The 13,273-nt window shown below is 43.0% G+C and overlaps 1 long non-coding RNA gene across 1 annotated transcript; it reads right to left on the bottom strand.

Annotated features, from left to right (window-relative positions):
* Nucleotides 1–263: 263 nt before the first annotated feature.
* LOC123403612 lies at nt 264–3,212 on the bottom strand. Its single transcript, XR_006611514.1, has 4 exons — nt 2,920–3,212; nt 2,716–2,817; nt 1,653–1,781; nt 264–573 (listed from the first exon to the last, which is right to left on the bottom strand). It is a non-coding gene; the product is annotated as an uncharacterized LOC123403612 (long non-coding RNA).
* Nucleotides 3,213–13,273: the final 10,061 nt, after the last annotated feature.

Raw genomic sequence — 13,273 nt, 5'->3', positions numbered from 1 at the left:
TGTATTGACCAAAATTTTGGTTTGGTCATTACTCATTTGTGTCAGCCACGTAGGATCTGACGTGGCTATGCTGACATGGCATTGCTAGTGACCAAATGAAATCATCATAAATTTCACAGCCCAATTCAATAATATTGTCTACATGGGTCTCCACCAATACTATTTTATTATTAAAAATGTCTAAGTTGTTTTGGCTGATGCATTATTTTGCCAAAAGCATGTATATCTCAGGATAGGCCCATTAAAAAACAAGTACAAAAGAATAAAAGATTGCAAATTAGTTGTATATATTTCATTTCAGTAGCACATCACATGAATTACAATACATCATCTATCGACTCCTCTACACATAAAGATTTAAGGACCAACAAGTGCACAACAAAATAGTTCTACAAGTGTAGGTGCACAGCAAAAGGGCCCAACAAGTGCATAATCACACATCAACATAGTTCAACAAAGATTGGATGAGAAGCACAAGTTTTTATTGATCACACATAACATCAATGATAACCGAAGCTTCTTGTTCCCTCCTCCTGACTTTTCCTCTACTTCTTTTGGGTGCTTCAGATCATCCTGGCAATTCAAATAATCAAACATAAGAAAGCATACAAAATAATCAGATATTACAATGTACAAGTAATAAATAAATTAGAACTATTTAATCCTCCAACAATGATAGTGTATTGAGCTGTGACTACGCATATCTTTGCATGTACTAGAGGCTGGGGCACCACCTGGTGGCGCCACCTAGGTGGGCATGTGCGCATTTATCGTATTTTCACATATTCAGCTGTTACATCTAATAGCACCAATAACACATGATTGGTCTAGAAGTAATCTCTGGTAGTTTTACAGGAAGGAATGGCAAACTACACCCTTCTGTAGTTATTGCTAACTAAAGTCGTGATAGCTGACATGGTACATGGTATGTTCATTGTACAACAGACATGCCAGACATTTTTCTCATGCAATGATGACACAAACCAGAAATGCCAGCTATTTTCTATTGCTATTGGCTGGTCTGAACAACCTTGTATAGCAATATATAAAAGCCAATCGCAAACATCAGCTAGTTGGTTCAGATGCCACTAGATATGTCATGTTGCACTCAGAATCATGAGTAACCACATAACTATAGACATTTGAAAAGTTATTTAGCCTGTTCAAATAGAGATATACAGAAATAAAAATGATCCAAAATATTTATGTGTTCAGAATAAGATGGACACACTTGACCGAGGTACATGCGCCATGTTATGATGAGTAACGAGGCTGCGCAAAACCTGATGCACTGTGCGTCAGCGCACACTGTGGTTACTTAACATCATCAACTCATATTAGTTGCGTGTTATGCAAATGGAGTTCGAATATGAAACTATTGACAGATCTCAAGACCAACATCAGAGGCTACTCTAGTGGGTGGTGGTGTGGCCTAGCGGGCGTGAGGCATCCCTTGTACATATTTCAGCAATCTGTGGGATTGCTTTAGATATTTATTATTGATAGTGGAAGGTTTTTTTTTGCGAATCATATGACGAAGTTGTTTTTGTTTGCGACAGAGATCAAAAGAGAAGTGGTACTTGTCAAGATGTTTAGTCTTAGTACTGTAAAGAAATATCGAATATGCATGAAGGTATAGGCATACGATTTACCATTGAGTCGCATCAGCTTATTTTTGCTCGTTTGATTAGATTCAGACGCAGGAAGAAAATGTATTGTTGTGTCCCTCTGGCGCCATAGTTTGGATCCTGATTTATTATAGAGGCAAACTTACAGTGTACCTGAAAAGAGGAGGCTTATTAGTTACATAAATAGTCTTTTACCTATGTACAGGAGTTTATGCTGGTATAATCTGAGATCCTTGCCCTGCTTGAAGCTTAGAAAAAATGGCGGAGATGAGCGTTTATTCTCTTAATGTTGCCTTCTGTACTATATTCCAAATTGAATTTTCTTCCTAATTTCATTGATCCGCAGTGTAATATGTTTCCATCCATGTAGATGCCGTGCCTCTGGATACTAAATTGCTTGGGTAAGTCATATCACTGGCATTTTGGTTGCACTTACCAACGATAGGCTTATTACTTCTGTATTTCTTATTTATATTTTTGAGCTGGATGCTCCAAATTGCAGGTGCAGGGCAGCCAAATAAGTCACTGCAATTACATAGCACGCCTCTTTTGATATGTCTATAACGAAGGTGCGGTCACTTGAAATGACATTTTAGTTTAACTTAGCACACCATTGATTAACTATTTTTTTTAGTATGTGCCGCGACTTAACACTAAAAAGTAGACAATATGCTAGTCATCACACTGAAATTTTGAGAATGAATAAATGCACTATATAGACGATCAAACACTCCTAAATCTGAAGCAGATTTTTTCCCTTTATTTTCAGGTTGGAGGACAACCAGCTTATCCAAGGGCGATTGGTTAATCAATAGTCTATGAGGAAACCACGTTCAACTTGGAACTTAATTACAGAATTAATTGAAGATGGTTAAGAACCTGCACGTTTATTTCCCATTATTGGATTTCTTGCACTGTGGTACTAACAGCCAACAACATTTCCATCTAGTGAAGATTGAAGTTGCGGCATTGGACAAATCCCACATTCAACATCCATCAATGGAATCCAAAAAAGGTGTAAAAATGTACCCTTTAATATACATCCGGAACTCAAGTACAAGCAAGCCATTTGCTGAGCTGCACTCACCATCTGATGAAATCGGTGCGGCCGGTGCCGTCGTCAAGTGTGAAGGACACGTCCGTGTTCTGCTCCGTCTTGCCATTGACCATTCATCCATACGAGATAGACCTGTAGATCCCCAACCCAAATAAGAAAGTGTTTAATAACTCAATCCAAACGAACAACTAGATGAGTAGAAGAGTGTGGGGGGCTGGGTAATTCCTCACTCACGTTGGCTTACCACTGGATGGAGCTGGATCTGTGCCCACTGCCAGATGATGCTGGATCCATGCGCGTCACGTTGGCTTACCGCTGGATGAAGCTAGATCTGAATCGGGAGGGGCATGGCGTGGGAAGACGGGGAGGGGCCGGCATGGGATAGATGGGGAGGCACCCGGCTCGGCATAGACGAGGAGGGGCCCGACGCGAGGTGGTTTACAGGTTTAGCACCGGCGCGGTCAGTGACGACCTGGAGCAACGTGAGGAGGATAGGTGAACTAGGGGCGGCTGATGGTTTGTACGGGAGATGGGAAATGGGGAATGGGAACTAGGGTTAAATGTGCAGTCTCGAAAATTTAGTCTCCCCACCCTCGCGACTATAAATTTTCTTTCTCGCCGCGCGTGCTCTGGTCTATGTTTTCTCCTATTGTTTATTTAGGCTCGTATTGGGTTTATTTTTCTGTTAATGTTTTTTTCATGTCTCTTTTATCTTTTTTTAGGACCATACAGAGAGTGTGTATTGTACATAGAAAAAATTATACACATATATATACATTGTAGACTAAAAATGTTAAATAATATATGAATAACTTTTTATAACACGAAAAAACACATTGTATATTTATCAAATGTTCTTCTTATATTTAAATAAGATCATTGTATATTAAAAAACACTATAGTGAACTTTTCTATAAATAGGGAAATACATACAAACATATATGTTCACACAAAAATCATATATGTATTTATACATATTACACATGTCCTAACCTATTTTACTCTTCCGTTATTTTCTCGTTTTTTTCACTTTGGGCAGCCAGCCTATCAAATGCGAGGCCACGGTTCAATCCCCTGAAACAGATCCTGGTCATCCACTCCTCCTACATCCAATGCTTCAAAACCTTCCCCTCATCCAACACACCTCTATCATTTTTCTCTCTTCTTTTTTTTCAATCGGTAGCACTTAATGACCAATTTGTGCAATAGTATCATCACCTAATGGACACAAAAGGTCATAACATTATGGGCTTTGGAGCCTCTTAGACTTTCCATGACTAATTTTGGAGTTTTGGTCATGGATCAATGACCAATTAAACTACCGTCATTATTTTTGGTCATAATTGAGCATTTTTCTTGTAGTGATAACCGGATGTTAACAAATATTCCAAGTTGCCACATCACCGTGGGCACGGCTTTCCGAAAGATTAAACCCTGCAAGGGTGCTCCAACTAGTCCATCACAAATGGTCACGGGCCGCAAAGTAATCCTCTATCACGAATCTCATGATCTCGTCGGATTCCTTGGAGGGAAACCTCAACTCTGGGGAGAACCAAAGCTTCACCGGGATTCCTATACGCAAGATATATCGCTAAGGTAAAACAAGACTAGCAAGACCTCCCATCATGTCGACGACCCCGATAAGAGCCGCGTATCTCAGTCTCAGGACACGATGGATGAGCGACCCGTACAGTGGCCTGATAGAAATCTCTCAAGTTGCCCTGAGTTGGCCCCGCAAAGTGCTCTAGTTTGGACCAGCACCCATGAGGAGCACTGGCCTGGGTTGTTGATTAATTCCTCGGGGTAGATATTCCCTATGCAGATTATTATTAAGTGATTATGTAACACCCAGTTTTTGGCCTTCCTGACTAATTAACTTATTTCAAAAATCAGGGCCAATTAATTGTTTTTGTGAATGCTTGTGATGCTTGGAGTGACTATTGTTTGCCTGTTTGCTTGAATGCATGTGATTGCTCCCCATTAAGTCTTGCCATCCTCCTAATCACCTCCTCATTCCATGATCTCCTGCGTAATGATCATGCCATGTGTTTAGGACAAATATCTATATTTTACCAAATATTATTTTCAACAAAAAGCTTCTCTTTGAATTAAACTTTCAAACCCCTCAGATAAGGTTGTACTACAAGTCCTCAAATTAGGGGATTTCTTTTGCACCAATTATTTTATTTAAAACCTATTATCAAAATGTCTTCCAAAATACCACCATATTATTATTTTAAAAGTTATTTTATTATTTTATTTAAAAGCCTTTCTGAGAGGCCAGAAATGGTCTCCTATGAAAGAAAGTTATTTTTATTGCTTCCAAAATATTTAAGAAAATTTAGGAAAACTCAGTGGATATATTTATTCCATATATATGAGTTTTAAAACACGGTCATGTCAAAATATAGGGCAAATCCCTCCAAAACCATTCCTGCCTATTCCAAGCTTTTGAAATATTTCTATTAGAAATATTCTCAATAAATTCCAGTAAAATTCTAGCATGTCATTTATGATAATATTATTGATCTTGACAAGTTTCATTTCAATCCAAGTTGATTTGGCTCCCCTAATCACTCTAAAACCCTATCTGTCCAGAATCAAATTTGAGCAACTCTACATTGTGAAGTATCTCCAATTGTGCTCAAATTTGGTGGACATGTTCTAATACTCCAATAAGGAATCCACACCAAGTGGTACATCAAGGAGAATAAAAGAACTTGTCCTAAGACCCTCCAAACCCTCTCTGTTGATTTCTGACGTTGGTAAACTTTACATTATAAAGTTTCTCCAATTCACCTCAAACTTTTTGTGTATGCCTTAATGCTCAAATAATGCCCCTACACCAAATATTGGATTTGTGGGAATTTATTTGAATAGGGTTCTAAGTAGAAACCCATTTTTGCCCATTTCTAGGGATTTTCAAGTCTACATTGGAAAACTTCTCCACCAAATCCCAAATTTGGTGTGCAAGCCTGTTTTCATCTATTATTTGACCGTGTTAAGTTTCATAGCCATTGGAATTCATCTGGTAGCCCAACCATAGATCAAACACCTTGTGTGCACTAACTAATTTGGATTCTTTTGCCCCTTCCACTCTTACCCTTGAGCTCAACTTTCTACCACAGCCTCACAGTCATATTTTACCTCCAGTAACTTTCCCATGGCCACTGGTCAATTATTGGAGAAGGTCCCTTTGTAACTTTCTCTCATTTTCACCCTTGGATCACTGTTTTACCTCTCTTCCCATTCTTCTGCTTAAGTTATCACCCCAATTCTTTCCGGAGCCTCTCTAGTGTGTGAATGCTTCATTTCTAGCAAGGAGATGGCATGATCATGTGGGAAAAATGAGAAGCACCTCCTCAAGTTGATTTCTGGCTGAAAGGTGGCTTTGTACAGCAAGTATTAGCTATACTTGCTTTCTTGAGCTGAAACTTTGTAGTCTTGTAGTCCTTCCATGCCTAAGACTGCTAGACATGCTTTTCTTCCATTATCTCCCAAGTTAGTGCCCTATCTGCCAACTTAAGATTGCTGTCGCAAACTTAACAACAGTCAAACTCATCTCTAACGAGCCTCATAAGCTTCCAAACTCCAGAGTCTCCCTCCTGCATGGGTGCCCTACATGCCAGACATATTTGACTGGTCTTGTGTGCCATGTGGACGTGAGTTGTGCACCTTGTCTTCTTTCTCCAGGGCGTGTCCCACCGTTGCAGCATGTCTCTAAGCACCAGGGAACCCCATTTGACTGGTCCGAGCTCTTTCCCGATGCTGGCTAGGCTCCAAGGTGCCTAGGGACCCATGTCCTTTCCATGCCAGGAAGCTCCAGAGAGCTCCCGAGCTCCCTCTCTCTCTCCCCTCTTATTCCCTCTTCCCCGAGCCCCTGTGGCTCTGGCCTCTCTTTCCCCGCTCCCATGGGCTCCTCCTGAGCACCTCCCCTCCTCCCTGCTCTCTCCCCAAGCCTCCCACTCCTCCTGTCATAGCCATGGCCGAGGGGTAGAGCTCCGGCCTCTGCGAGTTGGCATGCAGGGCCTCCCCTCACCTCCTTCCGCCCTGCCGGAGATCCCCAGGCCGCCGCGTCTCCTCCCTCGAGCCCCTCCGGGCCCCTCCTCCTCGCCGCTTGTGCCGAGGGTAGTGGAGTCGTCGGCCACCCGTAGATGCGCCCCGGCTCCCCTATTGCAGCCCCTCCGCGGATGCCGTGTGTGGGAATGGAGGCGGCGCAGCCTCCTGAGATCGCCGGCGCTCTCACACGAGCAGGGGGTGGCCCGTGTCACAGCCCTAGATTGTGTTGTTGTTTTTATTTTTGGTTGCATCATAAAGAATCCATGCATCATGTTAAAATCCTTTTGAACCCTAAATGGGATGACCAAACCCTAGCACCAAATAAAATCCAAATTGGATCAACAAGGATTATTTTCAATAACCCAATTGGTCTCCAAAAATGTCTCCCCTTTTAGGTAAATGTTGGAAACAACATACCAGGGGTGAAACCTATTTTAAGAATACTTTTGGCATTTTATTTTAAACTCAAAAGCCACTGAAATCAATCAATTAATTGATTTCAAATACTTCCTAGTTTTATAAAATGTTGAAAACTTCACATGGGGTTGGAAATATTCCAAATAACACCCTAGAGTTGTTTACCTATTTTCTTTGAATTAGTTGGAGCCAAAACAAATAAAAACAAATGTCAAAAAGAAAAGGAAACAGAAAAAGGGAAAAAAAGGAAACTATCATGCGCTCACCTGCTGGCCTAGCCCACCAAGGTGGTTTCCCCTATCGTCTTCCTCCTCGTGCCAGAACGCTGAGGAGAAGGAAGGCACGGCGCGCCCCTCGCCCCCTCCTGCTTCACGTGGAGCTCTCCCCTGCCTTCTCGTACCAGCACGACAAGCTCTCCCTCTCCCTTATCTCCTCCCCTCTCTCCATTGCACTCCTCTTCTCCTTGTTTCCTTCCTCCTCTCGCCGCCATTTCCGGTCTACCCGAGCTCACCTCCAGCGCATCTCCAGCCACCCCTCGCTTCCCTGTCGCGCTCCACACCTCCGCCTCGACGAGCTGCTTCTCTCCATCAACTCCTCCGAGCTCCCGAGCCCCCGCAGCGTCGACATCGTCGCCGTTTCTCCCCCCGGTCACCGGATCCGCCGCCGTCGATTCGGCCTGCTCCGAGCCTCTCCTTCGTTGCCGATGCTAGAAATGGAGCCACCGTGAGCCCTCGAGCCTTTCCCCTCTCTCTCCCGTGTGAAAACTCCCTCCAGAGCTCCTCCCCGACGAGCCGATTTTGGCCACCGCGCGCGCTCGTCGCCGGCGCCTCTCCGGCCACCTTCAGTCCCTCCTGCTACCCCTGGAAGATGAGCCGCTTCGCCTACTTCGCGTAGCCGCAAACCACGACCGATTGGGTGCCCTCTAGCGCCGTTTAGGTCGTCTCCGGCGAGACCTCCGCCGCAGCTATGGTTGCCGGCGACCACCCTCCGGTGGGGGCCGACATGGCCACATTAAACCGCCACTAATCAGGCCTTAGAGCCACTGCCAAAGGGCCTCACGCCTGGTCAAACCCCAATTAGGAGCTGGACAGCATGGGGTTAGCCTCTGGCTCACTGACCAGTGGGCCCCACTGGTCAGGGTTTGACCTGGACCGGTTGGTTGACCTGCTGACGCAGGGATGACATCAGCCTGACGCAGTAATAGCTTTTCTGAATTAATTTAAATACAGGGAATTGCTAAAACTTGTAAAAATCATAGAAATTAAAATGTAACTCAGATGAAAATAATTTATATATGAACAAGGATCAGAAAAATCCAACGAATATGATTATGGCGTTTTCATGCATGCTTGAAAAAGTTAACATCACCAAATAGGCAAAATGGTGTATAGGATAAATTTCATATTTAGTTTGGAGATGGAATTTGATACTTATTTGAATTCCACTTTAATTGTTATGACCAAACATTGGTCAATGCAAATCAGTACCTCAAAATACTAACTCCATGCATGTTGGAACAATTTGTTATGAGCATCAGGTCGAATCAATTATAAGGGTACTTGGAAAATACCCGGCTTGAAGTGATGTTTGAATCCTAATTCAAACCAACTTCAACTTAAGAAATGATAGCCACATTAGCCCTGCCACCTTTCATTTCCATTTCTTGATCATGCATCATAGTGTTGCATTTCCGTGAAATAATTGTTGTTCCTTTCTTGTTTGCCGGTGTTGTTCTCTCTCGGTAGACGATGGTTCGGACGATGTGATTGTTGACATTGATGAAGACTCATTGCTATCTTCAGACGTGTCAGGCAAGCAAACCCCCTTGAGCATATTGATATAAACCCACTCACTCGCTCCTGCTCTCTTTACTGCATTAGGACAAACACAATTCAAGTGTACATGTTATCGGTCGTTGAACCCATTCCTCTGCATGACCTGATTTTGTCACAGTAAATAGTTGAAACCACTTAGCATGAGTAGTAACTACTTGAGCCTTGTTGTGCTTACTCATCCATGCTTGTTTACAATGCCTGCTATGCTTAGAATCGTGTCGGGTCTGATCCATCTGGATGATGAATCAGAATGGTTGTGTTCATGTCCTACAGTGTGAGAGTAAAAGTGTGAATCCGATTTGGTAAAGGTAGCGATGAGAGGCCATGTAGGAGTACATGGTGGGTTGTCTCATTGGGACCGTCCTTAAGAACTGAGTTCTGTGTATGTTATCCAAGACAAGATACTACCATGCATTGGGCCCTGAAATATGACCCCGCTCGACTTATTAATTCCCTAGATCCCTGTCCAGGCGTTGCAATTAGTTTCTGGTGTTTGTAGGAAAAGTGTTGGCGGCCGTATTTAGCTCTACTCGACGGGGTAGGCTTCTCTGCAGTAGATACACAATGGCACGGTGTACCAAGTGGCACCTGGATGGTGGGCTTGGGAACCCTGCGCACATCGTTAGGGGCCGTAGAGGAAACCTCGGCCGGACTTCCTTGCGGGTTCAGTCTCAAATAGGCGATACACCTGGAATAGGGTCTTGTGTGGTCAACGGTCATGGCCGACACCCACGCCAGTGCTTCCGCTTGAAGGTTGCCGAGATGCATGACGTGCATATGGTGCTAAGTGGTGGGAGCGTGTGTGAAGAAGTATACCCCTGCAGGGTGATTTAATCTGTTCGAATAGTCGCGTCCTCGGATATGGACTACTTGGAAGCATTATGTGGTACATAGACAAGTTAAATGGATACTCTAAAACATGCAAGATAAGTGTGAGTGCTATGAAAGGCCTTCTTGTAGGGACACGAGAGTGGATCCATAGTGGTGTACTGAAATGGTGAATATGTGGACTCGTGTGCGCTATCCCACCTCAAAGAAAGAACTTGTAGTCGTAGTACAGGTTAGCCAAGAGTCAAAGCTGGCTTGCTGCAATCAAACCCCACAATCCTTTCATTGAAACATGATGCATATGTAGATAGTTCTGATGCAAGACTTGCTGAGTACCTTTGTACTCACTGTTGCTTTATTTATGTTTTGCAAAGAATATTTAGTCTGATTAAAGGTTTCTACGTGATGTGTTCGATGTTGACCGAAATAGCTTGGGAATCCCAGACAGAGGTTTGGCTCCTTTGGTAGGGTCGTAGTAGCTTTTCAGGCTCTTCCAGCCACTTTTAGTAGATCTCTGTACCCAGACATGATTTGCTTCCGCTTGTTGTTTGTATGACTTGAGTGTCGGGTCACGAGACCCCTGTTTGTAATATCACACTATGTTGATTCTTATGAGTCCTTAATAAAAGCTTGAGTTATAGAGTTATATTGTGATGCCATGTTGTATCTACACATATCGTGCATATTGTGTGTATGTTATGAAATGCATTATATGTGTGGGATTCGACACCTAGCTGTGTGCCTTTAGTAGTTCTCTTTATAGGGAAATGCCTCTTTGTGCTTCTATCGAGCCTTGGTAGCTTGCTACTGCTCTAGACACATTGATTGATCGGCGTGTATCCTTCTTTGCTGCTATGTCTGTCCCCTCGGGGAAATGTCACGTGGTGTAATGGAGTCCTTGTAGCTTGCTACGACTCGTCTACACACGTTGTTGATCGACACCTGCCTTGCTGGGTTATGTATTCCTGTCCCTGTACGGATGTACCGCTTGGGTTTATAACTAGTCATGTCGACCCGGGTTCTTTGTGGTTTGAACGCTAGCAACATATTCATATACGTGAGCCAAAAGACGCAGACGGTCCCGGCCAAGGTAAGACGGCAGCCGTGGAGTTTACCGTGCGTGAGGCCGCAAAGTGATGTGATGTGTTACAGGCTGGGTTCTTATGACTTAGGATCGAGGTCCCGACAGCTTTGGTATCAGAGCTTGACTGCCTCTAGGATAACCAAGCCAAACTGGTCGATGTTGAGTCTAGCAACTCTTTAGTTATATAAGGGAATTGTTTGTGGAAGGGAACGTAAGGCTCTTTTTACTCCTTTCCTCGTGTCATTCTTATTCGGAGTCACCCTCTTCCTTATACTACGGGGTTTAAGAATTAGGCTTTCTCATCTATTCTTTAGGATGACGATTAATTATGCTGGAGACTTATAGAAAAGTAATTGTCTTCCTGGATCAGTGTCTCCATAAGAATTCAATTGTTATGTTGTTAGTTTTCTTGCAGGTTGCCTCATATTTCATGCCGGTACAGCCGTTATGCTGTCCGAGTTTTCCAAAGTTCCCAAATAATCTGATGCAATTGCAAATTCCTTCCTCTTTTCCCAATGTCTTTTGGCCGGACAAATCACACTAATAACTGTGTTGAGGTACTCTATTACCTCGATGTATTGTTGAAGTATTAGGAAAACATGTTACTTCGAAAACTACCCAATAGTCTAGATGTGTGCTATGTCTTCTAGTGCGATAATTCTGGCCATCATTTTAGAAAAACATCTCATGATGTTATTTAGTTTTTAGGTATTCTATTTCTGGGTCTTTGAATCCAAGGATCATTCTGCTCATCTCTGTTGATAGTGTTGCTAGTTCCTTCAGAATGATTAGTAACCTTGTTGTAGCTCCCAAGGTTCATGGTATATCATTGTTCCAACACCATGAATCATCTTTGGCAAAAGTTCTCCGTAAATTAAAGATCATAACAAGAGTGATCGTGATGAGTTCTCTACTTCATATTGTGATTCTACCTACTCTTCCTTCTACATGGGTTATCTAGAAAAATTATGTTGAACTCGTTCGACATTCTACTCCATGCATCCATAACTCAAGAAATCATGTGCTCTTGAGTTGGCCCTATCTAGTTGTATTTTGACGTTCATCATTGAGAGGTTAGTCAAGAGTAGTTGTGCATTCTTGTTATCAATGTCTTCTATTCCTGTGGTTTGTCAAATTGTGCTATTTCCAATTTACTAGGAGAAGTAAACTCGAGTACCTCATCCTTTTATTGGATTCAACGAAAAAAATAGCGCGCTACTTGAAATAGTGCAGCCTTCGAAAAAACGTTATGAACGAAATAGCGTGCTAATAGCGCGCTATTTTGCAAAATAGCGTGTCACAAAACATTGTTCAGGTTTCAGCATATAGCAACACAAATGATAGATTTCAGCAGTTAAAACCGAGGAGGCAGCAAGAGGCGGCAAGAGGGGAGGAGGCAGCAAGGGGCGGTCGGCTGTGGCTGGAGGAGACGGGCGAAGCACCGGTGGTCGTCGCTGCCGTCGTCGCTCGATAGGTTTTGTTAGGGATTTAGGGTTCGCTTGGTAGGTCTGGTCGTCGCTATAGGTTTGGTCGCCGCTGGTTAGGGTTACTGGGCCGGAAAGCCCAAAAGAGTAGTGGGCTGATGAAAAATTCGTCTGAGAAAAATAGCGTCGTGTCGAAAAAATAGTGTCGATACGCGCTATAGCGCGAAATTGCCGTATTTAGCATGAATAGCGCCATAGCGAGTGAAATATGCATAGCATAGCGTTTAGTTTTCAAATACGCTATTAGCGTGCTATAGCGGTGTTTTAGCGCGCTATTTTTTTCCTTGATTGGATTGGGTCAAAGTAGTTATACTCTGCAGATCAAAATGCCAACCCAGCTTATGTTATGTTCTATCTTGGAGTATTACCCTCTTGTTGTCAAGAATGTCGTGAGAATTGCACCATCTCTTATGAGCTCTTGATGTAGTGATACTTCTCGCTATCATTGTTCATCCCTCGGTTTTCGTGTTGGTTGTAACCGGAATATCGACAAGTGAACCATGATGTGTGAAATCTATACTCCTAGCAATGCCATTGTTTAGTAGTTAATGGACAATAAATTCACTCTTAGGGTGATGGTGATTGAATCGTCATCCTATGATTGACCGTGCTACCTAGTCCATGGTTCATGGTGCACTTTTCGATCAATGAGTTAGGATTTTGTTAATCCCTCGCTCTATTGATCACATCATCTTGCCCTGAAAAGTGAGATTGTTCCCGAGCTTAATAATATATCAGTGGTTCGTGATTTTCTGAATATCTTCTCAGAAGTATTACCAGGTTATTTCCTGACTTTTATGATAGAGCTCGTGATCAAGTTCGTTTCTTTATAAGCCATCTTCTCCAAGAATCCGTGTTGGATACCCCGAGCTAGTTGGTTA

Source organism: Hordeum vulgare, chromosome 6H, assembly GCF_904849725.1.
Source record: "Hordeum vulgare subsp. vulgare chromosome 6H, MorexV3_pseudomolecules_assembly, whole genome shotgun sequence".
NCBI lineage: Eukaryota > Viridiplantae > Streptophyta > Magnoliopsida > Poales > Poaceae > Hordeum > Hordeum vulgare.
This window is presented reverse-complemented; position numbering and strand designations above follow the sequence as displayed.